At 30.7% G+C, this 18043-nt stretch overlaps 1 protein-coding gene across 1 annotated transcript in view; it reads left to right on the top strand.

Annotated features, from left to right (window-relative positions):
* Positions 1 to 5453: 5453 nt before the first annotated feature.
* Positions 5454 to 18043, top strand: part of 5-HT1B (5-hydroxytryptamine (serotonin) receptor 1B) — a 151213-nt gene continuing 138623 nt past the window's right edge. Inside the window, exon 1 of the mRNA XM_075312924.1 lies at positions 5454 to 5664. The gene's annotated coding sequence lies outside the window, so the exon portion shown is untranslated. The remainder of the gene's footprint in view (positions 5665 to 18043) is intronic.

Below are 18043 nucleotides of genomic sequence, written 5' to 3'. Positions count from 1 at the left end.
ATTTTGTCAAAAATTGACTTCTATAGAAAATTGGGTCAAAAGTTTATTTCCAAAGAAAATTTTGTCAAAATTTTATTTCTATAGAAAATTATTATCAAAATTTTATCTCTATAGAAAATTTTGTCAAAATTGTATTTCTATAGAATATTTTGTCAAAATTTTATTTCGATAGAAAATTATTATCAACATTTTATTTCTATAGAAAATTTTGTCAAAATTGTATTTCTATAGAATATTTGGTCAAAATTTTATTTCCGTAGAAATGTTTTTTTAATTTTATTTCTGTAAAAAATTTTGTCAAGATTGTATTTCTGTAGCAAATTTTGTCAAAATTTTATTTCTATTGAAAATTGGGTCAAAATTTTATTCTTATAAAAAATTTTTTCAAAATTTTATTTCTATAGAAAATTTTGTCAAAATTTTCTTTCTACAGAAAATTTTGTCAAAATTTTATTTCTATAGAAAATTTTGTCAACATTTTATTTCTATATAAAAAGTTGTCAAAATTGTATTTCTATAGAAAATTTTGCCAAAATTTTATTTCTAAAGAAAATCTTGCCAAAATTTTATTTCTATAGAAAATTTTCTCAAGATTTTATTTCTAAAGAAAATCTTGCCAAAATTTTATTTCTATAGAAAATTTTGTCAAAATTTTATTTCTATGGAACACTTTGTCAAAATTTTATTTCTATAGAAAATTTTGTCAAAATGTTATTTCTATAGATAATTTTCTCAAGATTTTATTTCTAAAGAAAATCCAACCAAAATTTTATTTCTATAGAAAATTTTGTCAAAATTTTATTTCTATAGGAAACTTTGCCAAAATTTTATATCTATAGAAAATTCTGTCAACATTTTATTTATATAGAAAATTTTGTCAAAAATTTACTTCTATAGAAAATTGGGTCAAAATTTTATTCCTATAAAAATTTTTGTCAAAATTTTATTTCTATAGAACATTTTTTCAGCATTTTATTTCTAAAGAAAATTTTGTCAAAATTTTATTTTTATGGAACATTTTGTCAAAAATTTATTTCTATAGAAAATATTGTCAAAATTTTATTTCTATAGAACATTTTGTCAAAATTTTATTTTTATAGAAATTTTTTTAAAAATTTACTTCTATAGAAAATTAGAACAAAATTTCAGTCTTATAAAAAATTTTGTCAAAATTTTATTTCTATAGAAAATGTTATTAAAGTTTTCTTACTATAGCAAATTTTGTCAAAATTTTATTTCTTTACAAAATTTTTTCAAAATTTTATTTCTATAGAAAATTTTGTCAAAATTGTATTTCTATAGAATATTTTGTCAAAATTTTATTTCTGTAGAAAATTTTTTAAGATGTTATTTCTGTAGAATATTTTGTCAAAATTTTATTTCTGTAGAACATTTTTTTAAGATTTTATTTCTATAGAAAATTTTGCCAAGATTGTATTTCTGTAGAAAATTTTGTCAAGATTGTATTTCCGTAGAAAATTTTGTTAAAATTTTGTCAAATTTTATTTTTATATAAAAATTTGTCAAAATATTATTTCTATAGAAAATTTTGTTTAATTTTTTTTTCTATAGAAAATTTTGTCAAAATTTTATTTGCATAGAAAATTTTGTCAAAATTGTATTTCTATATAAAATTTCGTGAAAGTTGTATTTTTATTGTTGTTTTTGATTTCAGCTTAAAACCATGCATTGACCAAACTACACTAGCTTAGCCAACACAGGAAAAGTATGCTTGTCAAATTTATTTGGGCAAAGCCCTATAGACTGCAAGATGGTTGGATGGACGCATGTTTCGGAATTACCACATTCCTCTTCAGCATCCTCTACTTGCAGCAAAACTATTAAACAATTGAACCTTTCGAAAAAAGTATTGATAGTCGGCTACTACCTAAACAAATTGGCAAGCATATCTCTTTTCCTTTACCGAACTCAAATCATCGATTTGAATGTAGAATAATTGAAGAAAAAACAACAATAACAAACAAAACGAATTTTATTTTTATAGAAAATTTTGTCAAAATTTTATTTCTATGGAAATCTTTGTCAAAATGTTATTTCTATGGAAAATTTTTTAAAATTTTATTTCAACAGAAAATTTGGTTAAAATTTTCTTCTATGGAAAATTTTGTCAAAATTTTATATCTATAGAAAATTTTGTCAAATTTTTTTTTTCTACAGAAAATTTTGTCAAAATTTTATTTCTATAGAAAATTTTCTCAAAATTTTATTTCCATAGAAAATTTTATTTCTATGGAAAATTTTGTCAAAATTGTTTTTATATACAAAATGTTGTCAAAATATTGTTTCTATAGAATATTTTGTCAAAATTTTATTTCTATAGAAAACTTTGTCAAAATTTTATTTTCATAGAAAATTTTGTCAAAATTTGTTTCTATAGAAAATTTGTTAAAATTTTGTTTCTATAGAAAATTTTGTCAAAATTTTATTTCTATGGAAAATTTTGTCAAAAGCTTATTTCTATAGAAAATTTGGTTAAATTTTCCTCTTTCTATGGAAAATTGTGTCAACATTTTATTTCTATGGAAAATTTTGCGGTTTCTATAAAAAATGTTATCATAATTTTATTCCTATAGAAAATTTTCCCATTATTTTATTTCTATAAAAAATTGTGTCAAAATTTTATTTCTATAGAAAATTTAGCCAAATTTTATTTCTGTAGAAAATTTTATCAACATTTTATTTCTATAGAAAATTTTGTCAAAAGTTTATTTTCATAGAAAATTTTGTCAACATTTTATTTTTATAGAAAATTTTGTCACAATGTTTTTTTTTATAGAAAATTTTGTAAAAATTTTATTTCTATAGAAATTTTTGTAAAAATTTTTTTCTAAAGAAAATTTTGTCAAAATTTTATTTTTTATAGAAAATGTTGGCAAAACAATAGAAAATTTGTCAAAATTTTATTTCTATAGAAAATGTTGTCAAAAGTTTTTTCTATAGAAAATTGTGTCAAAATTTTATTCCTTAGAAAACTGTGTCAAAATTTTATTTGTATAGAAAATTATCTCAAAATTTTATTTCCATAGGAAATTTTGTTAAAATTTTATTTCCATAGAAATTTTTGTTAAAATTTTATTTCCATAGAAAATTTTGTCAAAATTTTGTTTCTATACAATATTTTGTCAAAATTTTATTTCTATAGAAAATTTTACCAAAATTTTATTTTTATAGAAAATTTTGTTTCCATGGACTATTTTGTAAAATTTTAATTCTATAGAAAATGTTGTCAAAATTTTTGTTCTTTAGAAAATGTTGTCAAGTCTTTGTTGTTATAGAAAATTTTGTCAAAATTTTATTTCTATGGAATTTTTTGTCAAAATTTTATTTTCTATAGAACTAAAATTTTGTGAAAATTTTATTTCTATAGAAAATTTTGTCAAACTGAATTATAAACGTATTTAATCGATCTTTTTTGATTTAATATATACCACGTATGGACTTACATACAATTGAGAAGACGGTGTTAAGAGGTTTTAAGATACCTGTAAGCGTTATCGCAACTTAAGTAATTCGATTGTGGATTGCAGTGTTTAGAAGAAGTTTCTACGCAATCCATGGTGAAGGGTACATAAGCTTCGGCCTGGCAGAACTTACGGCCCTATATGCTTATTTTTTTTTGACGGGGGTTTCCTTATCATTTTTGGTAGTAGCTATGTCTGCTTATCATCATTCAACAGATAAAAGTTTGGCCTTTTTGTACTTTAATAAATGGCAAGGCCTAAACGAACTTTAATGCAAATGTACCCAAGCATACAGACTCACACACACATATACACATACACCCGAATAATCTTTCTCTAATAATCTTCACCATAGACCAGCATATTGGCATACATATACAAATAAAGAATTTACTATACGCCACATGGCTCTAAAAGTTCCAAAAAACAGAGAGAGAAGAGCGAAGAGCGAAGAGCAACACAGACATATTTTTAATAAACGTGGAAATCAAACAGATGCTTATGCTACTATGTTGGTCTGAAACGAATGTGTGGTCAATGTTTGGAAATGCCGCTATAAGCTCTAATGGGAGACTTTTTCGATGACTTTCGAATTTTCGAAATTATGCTGCTCTCACGGCTCTCACTAAATTTTGGTGTTATCGAAATTTCAAGCATGCGTAGTGGGAAAGTCTCCACTCGGCTATCAGCTGTTGGTATTATGAGTTTTGATATGCCTCAAAAAAACTAGTTTGTCATATAAACGAAGCGTGAACAGGTGTAATCAGACGCGAGTAGAGTATATCTCAAGCTTCGCCAAACATGTGTGTGGTGTGCCAACAACAATTTTGTTATTATGGTCAAGCCAGTGATAGTGGTAGAAGTGGTAGTGGTAAAAACAATAAAAACAACGCTATCAACACTAACAGAAATCTTCTAGGCTGGCCTACAGGACTCAAAGGACAGTTGAAAGGATCTTAAACGGAAGCCTTTTACCCCCCCCAAAAATGAAAGCGAAAACCAAAAAATTGTGAAAAATCACCAAATAAAAGGAAGATTAACAAAAGTTTTGTGTATATGTTTTAATAAAAATAAAATTATTGAAACTAAAGAAAAAAAAAAATGAATCAAAATTCAAAGGATATTTTTTCATAATGGAAGACTTAAAACGGGTATTAAAATTTTAAATCAAATTGTGTTAAAAATCAAAGAAACAAAAACTCAATGGTAAACAAAAATCCTCAAGGAAAATCAATTTTCCAAATGAAATACTCAAACACGCATACATACTCACGCACCCACATACAACCAAAGTAAATGCAACACCATCTCCATCCGCCCTTCGATTACTTAAAGAGGGAGGGCCAGTGAACCATTCAGTTAGTAGATAATACAAGCATCTCGCGTAATCATAGTCCTTGTTTCCGTATCCGTTTCCTTATTATTCGCATATTCTAGCTACTAGAAAATAAAAGCAAAAAAAAAATAGAAGATGTCTATGCGTAGCATTTTGCCAGAAGTGTATAAAAAAAGTAAATAAAACGTAAAATAGTATTATTGTTGGTGTTTTTGTTTTATCCTACTATGACGGGTATATCCTTACAAATCTTTGTTTTGTGTGTGTATGCGTGTGTGTGTATGTCTCCATTTGTATGTAAATAATGCAAAAAAGGAATTACTTGTCATTGCTCTCAAGTGCGTTTCTCTGTTGTGGCGGCTTAAAAAGTAGGATTTTTTTTGCTGTTGTTGTTTTTGTCTTCGTTTTTAGCTTATAATCAACACGCCAATGGAATTTAATGTGTGTTTATATAAGAACATAAAAAAATGAACAAAAAACGCAAACAAACAAAATTTCCTGACTAAAGTGTTCCACAAAGAAAAAAAATTAAAAAAAAACACGAAAATATATTTTATAGGCAAAAAAATCCCATCCCATAATTCCAATAGAAAAGCTTTTAAATAAAATCTTAAATTTTCCTAATTCAAGGATTTTATTTCGCCCAAACCCTCACCAAGAGTGTATGCAAAACATTTTTGTATTAAATGAAAACCAAACAAATGTGAAGGACATTTCAATTTAAAATCTTGAGCTTGGACCAAACCTACAAAAAATTCTATAGAAACACCAACAAACAAACAAAAGGAACAGGAACAGGAACAAGAACATAACAAACAAACAAAAAATATCCAACATCATTAGAAGGTGAGTGATTATCACAAAAAAGGTTCTTCGAATAAAAGGATAAATGGAGCGAGTTTTTTATTCATAGGGAAAAATATATATTTTTTTTTTGCAAAAAAGGCAAATGCTATTGCCAGCTTTCTAGACCAATATAAAAGGTTACTAAAGAAAGTCTATATGATTTGCGTATTTTGTCCATACTTAAGATGATATTTTGTCTCATGAAAATTGTCTATTTTTGGGAGGTTTCCACTTTTATAATTTTTTAGTTTGAGAGGTTTCACCGTATACATAATCACATAACATAAAAATCACACTTATCATCACTAAATTTGAATACGACAAATTTACACAAGATTAAGGATAAATATCTTTAAAATAAAATAATAAAAAAAAATAATCCAAAACAAGTATATATGGCCGTATTTTCGGCTAGGCCGAAGCTTATGTTCCCTCCACCATGGATTGCTTAGAAACTTCTACGAAAGACTGTCATCCACAATCGAATTACTTGGGTTGTGGTATCTTAAAACTTCTTAACATTGTTTTCTAAATTGTGAGTTAGTCCATACGTGGTAGAGAGCCAGAATTGAAATATGGGGGTCGCTTATATGGGGTCTATATACAATTATGAACTTGATATGGACCAATTTTTTGTGATTGGGGATCGATTTCTCTGAGGGCTATATATAACTATAGACCAATATGGACCTAGTTAGGCATGGTTGTTAACGGCCATATACAACCATAATGTACCAAATTTCAACTGACTCGGATGAAAATTGCTCCTCCAAGAGGCTCCAAAACCAAATCTCGGGATCGGTTTATATGGGGGCTATATATGATTATGGACTGATATGGACCACTTTTGGCATGGCTGTTAAATATCATATACTACCACAACGTACTAAATTTCAACCAGATCAGATGAATTTTGCTTCTCCAAAAGGCACCGGAGGTCAAATCTGAGGATCGGTTTATATTTCATCCGAATCGGATGAATTTTGCTCTTCCAAGGGGCTCCGCAAGCCAAATCGGGGGATCGGTTTATATGTGGGCTATATATAATTATGGACCGATATAGACCAACTTTTACAAGATTATTAGAGCCCATATACTATACCATGTACCAAATTTCAGCCGGATCAGATGAAATTTGCTTCTCTTAGAGAGTCCGCAATCCAAATCGGGGGATCGGTTTATATGGGGGCTATATATAATTATGGACCGATTTCGACCAATTTTTGCATGGACATTAGAGACCATATACTAACACCATATACCAAATTTCAGCGGGATCGGATAAAATTTGCTTCTCTTAGAGGCTCCGTAAGCCAAATCGGGGATCGATTTATATGGGGGCTATATATAATTATGAACCGATGTGGACCAATTTTTGCGTGGTTGTTAGAGACCATATACTAACACCATGTACCAAATTTCAGCCGGATCGGATGAAATTTGCTTCTCTTAGAGGCTCCGCAAGCCAAATCGGGGTATCGGTTTATATGGGGCCTATATATAATTATGGGCCGATGTGGACCAATTTTTGCATGGTTTTTAGAAAACATATGCTGACACCATGTACCAAATTTCATCCAAATCGGATGAATTTTGTTTCTCTTAGAGTCCCCGCAAGCCAAATCGGGGGATCGGTTTATATGGGGGCTATATATAATTACGGACCGATATTGACCATTTTTTGCATGGTCATTAGAGACTATATACTAACACCATATACCAAATTTCAGCCGGATCCGATGAAATTTGCTTCTCTTAGAGGCTCCGCAAGCCAAATCGGGATCGGTTTATATGGGGGCTATATATAATTATTGACCGATGTGGACCAATTTTTGCATAGTTGTTAGAGACTTACACCATGTACCAAATTTCAGCCGGATCGGATGAAATTTGATTCTCTTAGAGGCTCCGCAAGCCAAATCGGGGGATAGGTTTATATGGGGGCTATATATAATTATGGGCCGATGTTGACCAATTTTTGAATGGTTTTTAGAAATCATATGCTGACACCATGTACCAAATTTCAGCCGGATCGGATGAAATTTGCTTCTCTTAGAGGGTCTGCAAGCCAAATTTGGGGCTATACGTAAAAGTGGACCGATATGGCACATTTGCTATACCATCCGACCTACATCAATAACAACTACTTGCACCAAGTTTCAAGTCAATAGCTTGTTTCGTTCGGAAGTTAGTGTGATTTCAACAGACGGACGGACGGACATGCTCAGATCGACTCAGAATTTCACTACGACCCAGAATATATATACTTTACTAGCGTAACCCGGCCCGCTTCGCTGCGCCTTCCGAAGCATATTTGGAGGAATATTTTGCGTTAACTTAGTCAACTATATCCTTCGTGCTGAAAACAAATTCGAAAAGATTTGAATTCTTTTAAACAAATCGGATTACTTGATTTTTCGTTTATAGGTACAAATACGGCGGGAGAGGGTGTACCTTCTTCTATATTTCATGTGAATTTTAAGTGTGGTTTGTCAAGGAAAGGTATCCTTTTCATCAACATATCTGAAAATTAAGCACTACATTATAATAACATACAAAGAATTACTGTTTCCCATCCCATAAATCGGAAAAAGCAAAAGTAGTAAAAAATGTACCACACTAACATTTGTTAAAATGTTGGAAAATGATGCACCCTCTACGTTGGCTGCCAATTTCATGTAAATTTAAGTTCTTTACTAAAAAGAAGTCTGACAGAAGCCTGTGCAAAAATCATAAAATTATGTACCGAGTTCCCATTTACGGACAACCCTCTACTTTCAATTTAAGAAAAAAAAAAAACGGATTAAAGAGAAACCTCTCCCCACCTTCGCTCCACTCCGACCTGATACCTGACTATCACATACCCTATATTAATTTCACAACTACTCAGTGGTCCCTATAAATTCTATCGAAGTAAATCGACAAAGTTTATTTCAATTTTCCCCTTCCCCAACCAGATATCGAAAAATCATATACTAATTTAAAAATCATGTATAAATTTAATCACCTCCTCCCACGTTCCCCGTAAATTTCAAGTAGATCGGCGATGTTTAAATTTTGCTCTATTGTTTTAAAGGGACGTAACTTTCCCCGATACAATATCGACAAACACCGTAGTGAATAGCACCTAGCACCTTCCCTGAAATTTCTTGAAACTTTCCTTCAAGTGTGGGGAAGGAAGGTTCATAACCTTCCCCCACTGCCTATATAAATTTAAAGAAAACTTAAGAATTGTTGTTTTTTTGTAGTTTTAGAGGAGGACCTCCTTCCCGACTAAATATCGAAAAGTGATGTAGCGTATCTTTTGTAAACGTCCCAGAAAATGTCAAGCAAATTATAAGCCTAAAAGGGCGGCCTCTCTTCCGTCCAAATATCACAAAATCAGGTATCAACTATTAACATCGTAGCCTCTCCCCAGTCCTCTGTAAATTTCAAGTAACTCGGTAAAGTTTAATTGTTTCTCTGTATGTACTTAAGAGAAGCGGATACCTCCCTATGCCCTTTTATTTTTATTAAAAAATCGAGAACCTGATATAAATTTCATAACCCATTTTATCCGTAAAATTTCAGTCGGGGGAGTTTAGTTTTGTTTGTACTTTCAAACAAAAAAATTCGAACAAAGGGGTGATCCCCCTCCCCGACCAAATATCGAAATATAATGTAGCGGATTTTTGTCTAGATGCCAACCCTAACATTCAATGAAAATTTCAAGCAAATCGCATAATTTTGTTCCAAGTTTCAAAAAGTAGGGTAAGGGGGAGGTCCCCCTCCCCATCCACATATGAAATCATCGGGTACCCCATATTAATTCCATAACCTCGCCACATGTTCTCTCTAAATCTCAGATAATTTAGAGAATTTTAGTTTTTTCACTGTACTTAAAAAAAAATGTCGAACAAAGGGGAGGCTCCCCTTCGCCACCAAATATCGAAATAAAAATTAGAGGATCTTTGTCTAGATGCTAACCCTAATCTTCAATGAAAATTTCAAGCAAATCTGTCAACTTTGGTCCAATTTCCAAAAAGTCCGACGAAGGGGAGGTCCCCCTCCGCGAACAGGTGTCAAAAAATGAGGTACCCTATTTTCACCACATGAACGCCCCCTACGATCTCTGAAAGTTTCAAGTAAATCGGATCAGCCGTTTCGGAGCCAACTCGGTACATACAAACAAACAATCAAACAAACAAACAAACAAATAAACAAACATAGATTGAATTTTATATATATAGATGGGGTTTTAGAGCAATATTTCGATGTGTTACAAACGGAATGACAAAGTTAATATACCCCCATCCTATGGTGGAGGGTATTAAAATATGGGAAACATTTAAATCTGAAGCAATTTTAAGGAAACTTCGCAAAAGTTTATTTATGATTTATCGCTCGATATATATGTATTAGAAGTTTAGGAAAATTAGAGTCATTTTTACAACTTTTAGACTAAGCAGTGGCGATTTTACAAGGAAAACCATTTTTGCCGAAATAAGAAAAACATATATATGTGAGCTATATCTAAATCTGAAGCGATTTCAACCAAATTTGGCACGCATAGCTACAATGCTAATTCTATTCTCTGTGCAAAATTTCAACTAAATCGGAGCAAAAACTTGGTCATATGAGTGTAAATCGGGCGAAAGCTATATATGGGACCTATATCCAAATCTGAAGCGATTTCAACCAAATTTGGCACGCATAGCTACAATGCTAATTATACTCCATGTGCAAAATTTCAATTAAATCGGAATAAAAGATTGGCCACTGCGGTCATATGAGTGTAAATCGGGCGAACGATATATATGGAAGCTATATCTAAATCTGAACCGATTTCAATAAAATTTGGCACACACCCAGAAAAAAGTGACCCCTTCTTTAAGTTAAAATGAACTCATTGTGAAGAAAGTTGAACTTCGTATAGCGCCAAAGACATTTTTATTTGTTTGAACGATGTGATTTTCGTAGAAATTAGGTATAAGGCACTCCATATATTAGTTAACATTTTCCTATATTTATGTACCACTATACTACAGAATGAAAAAATTTAACTGATTTGAATTCATATATGGAATGATTTTTTTGAAATTTTTTCATTCATTTGGACAAATCTTACATATTTGTGGTAAAACTTTTACTTCATAATTAGAACTGCTTACCTTCGTTTTTAAATACAATTTTATTTATTTATATAAGCAATTTTATCTTCAATAAAAGACATGTTTTATTAATATATTGAATATATTTATTAGTAATCAACAGCATCGACTGTCCTTGAAATATTAGTTTATTATTGCACTATTTCCAATTTCCATGTGATATTATCAACTGTAAAACGCACTTTTTCTTCTTCTTGTACTTTTCACTTTTATTAAGTTAACGATTTTGTCCTCCTTTTGCAATTTCAATACATACAAATATAAAAAATCATAAACCATTTTTGTTACAAAAGGTTAGCGTCACTGAATATTACCTGATAATTGAAGATTCCAAAATGAAGATAAATGAAAGTGTTGTTATTCTGCTGGTGTTTTCTTTCTTTATACACCACCACGAACATTGATAGATTTGTTTTCAAAAAACGAAAATTATTTAAAATAACAAATATTTTATATATTTTATTTGTTATTTATTATATTATTTTACCATATTATTTTTTAACAATCTCTCCGTATACCACAACAACGCGATTCCAACTAAAAAACAACCCACGCGCAAACATATCGATTACACCCACGCGCAAACGCATCGATTACGATGACAGGTATCGATTACAGGTAGACAATAGAAATATAGGAAAATTTCCTATATTCTAACAAGTGTGTTTCCTTAAGTTTTGAAAGGATTGCATACTTCTTAGTACGAATGAACTAAAATATTTTTCTATGCCAAGTGTTGTTCGTATGTATGAAAAACTTTCTAAAGGGTGATTCTTTTGAGGTTAGGATTTTCATGCATTAGTATTTGACAGATCACGTGGGATTTCAGACATGGTGTCAAAGAGAAAGATGCTCAGTATGCTTTGACATTTCATCATGAATAGACTTACTAACGAGCAACGCTTGCAAATCATTGAATTTTATTACCAAAATCAGTGTTCGGTTCGAAATGTGTTTCGCGCTTTACGTCCGATTTATGGTCTACATAATCGACCAAGTGAGCAAACAATTAATGCGATTGTGACCAAGTTTCGCACTCAGTTTACTTTATTGGACATTAAACCAACCACACGAATGCGTACAGTGCGTACAGAAGAGAATATTGCGTCTGTTTCTGAGAGTGTTGCTGAAGACCGTGAAATGTCGATTCGTCGCCGTTCGCAGCAATTGGGTTTGTGTTATTCGACCACATGGAAGATTTTACGCAAAGATCTTGGTGTAAAACCGTATAAAATACAGCTCGTGCAAGAACTGAAGCCGAACGATCTGCCACAACGTCGAATTTTCAGTGAATGGGCCCTAGAAAAGTTGGCAGAAAATCCGCTTTTTTATCGACAAATTTTGTTCAGCGATGAGGATCATTTCTGGTTGAATGGCTACGTAAATAAGCAAAATTGCCGCATTTGGAGTGAAGAGCAACCAGAAGCCGTTCAAGAACTGCCCATGCATCCCGAAAAATGCACTGTTTGGTGTGGTTTGTACGCTGGTGGAATCATTGGACCGTATTTTTTCAAAGATGCTGTTGGACGCAACGTTACGGTGAATGGCGATCGCTATCGTTCGATGCTAACAAACTTTTTGTTGCCAAAAATGGAAGAACTGAACTTGGTTGACATGTGGTTTCAACAAGATGGCGCTACATGCCACACAGCTCGCGATTCTATGGCCATTTTGAGGGAAAACTTCGGAGAACAATTCATCTCAAGAAATGGACCGGTAAGTTGGCCACCAAGATCATGCGATTTGACGCCTTTAGACTATTTTTTGTGGGGCTACGTCAAGTCTAAAGTCTACAGAAATAAGCCAGCAACTATTCCAGCTTTGGAAGACAACATTTCCGAAGAAATTCGGGCTATTCCGGCCGAAATGCTCGAAAAAGTTGCCCAAAATTGGACTTTCCGAATGGACCACCTAAGACGAAGCCGCGGTCAACATTTAAATGAAATTATCTTCAAAAAGTAAATGTCATGGACCAATCTAACGTTTCAAATAAAGAACCGATGAGATTTTGCAAATTTTATGCGTTTTTTTTAAAAAAAAAGTTATCAAGCTCTTAACAAATCACCCTTTATTACAAAGGAAGTCGCAATTATCATTTTATAAGAAATTTTACTAATTTTGAGGAAACTTGGTTTTAGTTCGGATTTTGTTTATTTTTACGAATGCTTTGTTATCGGTGAATAAAATTTTCTTGTTCAGTAGTAAATTCTTATACCCAGCGAAGAAAACTGTATGAGTAAAATTCCGTGCCTTATTCTAGTTAATGAACTATTCCTAACTGCTTACAGTTTAGGATTTTTTTACTGAAACAAGTAAATTTTATTATTTCTCACAAAAATTTACCTTAATGGTAATAAAATGGATAAACCATATTAATGAACATTTTTTCCTTTAGTTTCGAAGGCAGTTTTTTCTGGGTGCACTTGACTACACTAATAATTGTACTTCTAGAGCAAAATTTCAAACAAATTGGGTTAAAACTCTGGCTTCTGGGACCGTATTAGCCCATATCGGGCGAAAAATATATATGGGAGCTATATCTAAATCTGAACCAATTTCAATAAAATTTGGCACACTTGACTATAGTACTAATTGTTCTTCTTGTGCAAAATTTTAAGCAAATTAGGGTAAAACTCTGCCTTATGGGGCCATATAAGTCCATATCGGGCGAAATGTATATATGGGAGCTATATCTAAATCTGAACCGATTTCTTCCAAAATCAATAGGGTTCTATTGTGAGCCAAAACACTTACTTGTGCCAAATTTGAAGTCGATTGGACTAAAACTGCGACCTAGACTTTGATTACAAACATGTGTTCACGGACAGACGGACATGGCTATATCGACTCAGGAGCCCACCCTGAGCATTTTTGCCAAAGACATCATGTGTCTATCTCGTCGCCATCTGGGTGTTGCAAACATATGCACTAACTTATAATACCCTGTTCTACAGTGTAGCGCAGGGTATAAAAATAAGGAAAGTCTTAAGTCGATCGGGGCAGACTGTAATTTAGTCTACACCACATTGTAGATGTACATTTTCGGGACCATCTCAAATCGCTCAAATTTATTGGGTGCAAAAGGTTTATGTTCCCATACACATATATTTAAATCTGAGACGATTTGGGCAATATTTTTTTGGACTTCTACAAAATCTCCAAACTCCAGAAATTTAAATCGGCTAATGCCCTGCGGCTGAACACAATGATGGAAATATTTAAATCTAAAGGTAATTTCGAAAAAGAACATTTATGATTTATCAGTCAATAAATATTGATTAGAAGTATAAAGTCATTTTGTGTATTTTTGCCCAAATTGGAAAATGATATACGATATATGGGGGTTAGACAAAGCCCTCGATTTCGACATTGGTAATGTAATAATTGTGTTCTCTATTTTGACCTACAGTATAAATGGGGTGAAATATTCCTAATATACCTCTAGTTTTCCCATTTCAGGGAAATTGGATAAAAACTACGGTTTCTATAAGCCCAAGACATCAAATTGGGAGGTCGATTTATATGGGGACTATATCAAAACCTGGACCGATACAGCCCATCTTCGATCTTGACCAGCCTGCAGACAAAAGACGAGTTTGTGCAAAATTTCCGCACGATTCCTCCATTATTGAAGACTGTAGCGTGATTACAACAGACAGGCAGCCAGATAGACAGACAGACGGACATGCATATATTGTCTTAGAATTTTTCCCTGATCAAGAATATATATACTTTACATAGTCGAAAAATCGATATTTCGATGTGTTACAAACGGAATAACAAAATTATTATACCCCCATAACCATTCTATGGTGGTGGGTATAAAAACATTGAATAAATTAAAATTTATTTTTTTTGTTGCAAAATTCAAATTTAAAAGAGAATTGTGTCTTTTTGTTAATACTTAAATTGTCTGTTTCTTTGGCTAGGACTTAATACCAAAATCACCAGCGTAAATAAGTAATCTTTGGAACCGGGGATGATTTTTTTTTCAGTGTAATACTATATGTCCGTCCGTAAGTCTGGCTAGATGCCTTCAACGAAAAGGAATTTACGCTTCTCGTCAAAGCCCATCAGTCAGTCTAATTTAAAATTTCATTTTGGATTGTAAAGTACCCCTTATCTCTTTGAACACCCTTTCCCTTTGTTGAAAGAAGGAATATTTGTTTTTATTGTCAACTTCAAAGCATCTTCCTAGAAAACTTTAATTAGTTGTGTTAGCCTACTTCACAAATTGTCTTCTTATATTTATTGATGATTTATGATGAACTAATCATGTCTATTTTTTTTACCAATAAAAACATCTGGACACATGTCGATACGAGTACATCATATCTACGCACATTAGAAATTCAACGAAAAAAAAAAAAATATTTTATTTGGTCGTACATCGAATAGGAATGCATTTAGAAAACAAAACAAGCCTAAAGTGACTCTCTATATATATATGTGAAGAGCACATTGGAAATGTTAACAAAATGTAAATATTTACAATGCCATTAAAACTTGACCATAGAAAAATGAAACAATCTCTATCATAAAATCATATATGAGTTATTCATACAAAAATAGACTATTAGTCAGACAAATATATCATGAATTTGGTTTTTTTTTCTTCCAGATTTTATCTCAACCCTAGTCTGTTAGCACGTGAAGGGGTCATATTGAAAAAAAAAGTTTTGTTTTTATTTTAAAGAGATTTCTATTTATACCCTCCCCCATAGGATCGAAATATTGCTCTAAGACCCCATAAAGTATATACAGTATGTCAAGAAAGTCTTTTGACATTGCCAAATATTTCAAATTCTAGAAATAATTGAAATATTAAATATTTTATTAAATTTTTAATTCTGTGTACGTATGTATACTTTGCAAAATACATAATAAAATATTTTTTTAAAATTTCATTATATTTAATTTTGGAACAAAACATAATTTTTATCCCATTGTCAAAACACTTTCTTGACAAACTGTATATTCTGGGTCGTAGTAAAATTCTGAGTCGATCTAAGCATGTCCGTCCGTCCACGCTAACTTCCGAACGAAACAAGCTATCGACTTGAAACTTGGCACAAGTAGTTGTTATTGATGTAGGTGAGATGGTATAGCAAATGGGTCATATCGGACCACTTTTACGTATAGCCCCCATATAAACCGACGCTCAGATTTGATTTGCGGAGCGTCTTGGAGGAGCAAAATTCATCCGATCCGGTTGAAATTTGGTACGTTATGCAAGTAAATGGTATCTCTCAACCATGCAAAATTTGGTCCAAATCGGTCCATAATTATATAGCCCCCATATAAATCGATCGCCCGATTTGGTTTGCGGGGAATCTAAGAGAAGCAAATTTCATCCGAGCCGGCTGAAATTTGCTACATGGTGTTAGTATATGGTCTCTAACAACCATGCAAAAATTGGTTCACATCAGTCCATAATTATGTATAGCCCCCATATAAGCCGATCCCCAGATTTGACCTCCAGAGCCTCATGGATGAGCAAAATTCATCCGATTCGGTTGAAATTTGGTACGTGGTGTTAGTCTATGGTCTCTGACAACCATGAAGGAATTGGTACATATCGCTCCATCATTATATGGAGCCCCCATATAAGCCGATCCCCAGATTTGACCTCCGGAGTTCCTTGGAAGAGAAAAATTCACCCGATCCGATTGAAATTTAGCATTACTGAGATGGGTGTTCGGTCGAAGCAGGAATCGAACCCACGACCTTGTGTATGAAAGGCGGGCATGCTAACCATTGCGCCACGGTGGCTGAATGGTCTCTAAAAACCATGCAAAAATTGGTCTATATCGGTCTATAGTTATATATAGCCGATCCCCCAAAAATAATCTATCAACATTTTATTTCTATAGAAAATTTTAACAAAATTTTATTTCTATAGAAAATTTTGTCAAATTTTATTTCTATAGAAAATTTTGTCAACATTTTTATTTCTATAGAAAATTTTGTCAAAATTTTATTTATATAGAAAATTTTGTCAAAATTTTTATTTCTATAGAAAATTTTGTCAAAATTTTTATTTTTATAGAAAATTTTGTCAAAATTTTATTTCTATAGAAAATTTTGTCAACATTTTATTACTATACAAAATTTTGTCAACATTTTATTACTATAAAAAATTTATCAAAAATTTTTATCTATAGAAAATTTTGTCAAAATTTTATTTCTATACAAAATTTTATCAAAAATTTTTATCTATAGAAAATTTTTACAAAAATTTTATTTCTATCGAAAATTTTGTCCAAATTTTATTACTATAGAAAATTTTGTCAAAATTGTATTACTATAGAAAACTTTATCAAAATTTTATTACTATAAACAAATTTTGTCAAAATTTTACTTTGTCAAATTTTTTATAGAAATTTCTATAGAAAATTTTGTCAAAAAATTATTACCAGAAAAAAATTTTGTCAAAATTTTATTTCTATACAAAATTTTATCAAAAATTTTATTTCTATCGAAAATTTTGTCCAAATTTTATTACTATAGAAAAATTTTTCAAAATTTTATTAGTATAAACAAATTTTGTCAAAATTTTATTTTGTCAAAATTTTCTATAGAAATTTCTATAGTAAATTTTGTCAAAAAAATATTACCAGAAAAAAATTTTGTCAAAATTTTATTTCTATACAAAATTTTATCAAAAATTTTTATCTATAGAAAATTTTGACAAAAATTTTATTTCTATCGAAAATTTTGTCCAAATTTTATTACTATAGAAAATTTTGTCAAAATTGTATTACTATAGAAAACTTTATCAAAATTTTATTACTATAAACAAATTTTGTCAAAATTTTACTTTGTCAAATTTTTTATAGAAATTTCTATAGAAAATTTTGTCAAAAAATTATTACCAGAAAAAAATTTTGTCAAAATTTTATTTCTATACAAAATTTTATCAAAAATTTTATTTCTATCGAAAATTTTGTCCAAATTTTATTACTATAGAAAAATTTTTCAAAATTTTATTACTATAAACAAATTTTGTCAAAATTTTATTTTGTCAAATTTTCTATAGAAATTTCTATAGTAAATTTTGTCAAAAAATTATTACCAGAAAAAAATTTTGTCAAAATTTTATTTCTATACAAAATTTTATCAAAAATTTTTATCTATAGAAAATTTTGACAAAATTTTTATTTCTATCGAAAATTTTGTCCAAATTTTATTACTATAGAAAATTTTGTCAAAATTGTATTACTATAGAA

This window comes from Haematobia irritans, chromosome 5, assembly GCF_050003625.1.
Source record: "Haematobia irritans isolate KBUSLIRL chromosome 5, ASM5000362v1, whole genome shotgun sequence".
Classification (NCBI taxonomy): Eukaryota; Metazoa; Arthropoda; class Insecta; order Diptera; family Muscidae; genus Haematobia; species Haematobia irritans.
Note: the sequence above shows the minus strand (reverse complement) of the source record. Positions and strands in the feature narration are given on the sequence as shown.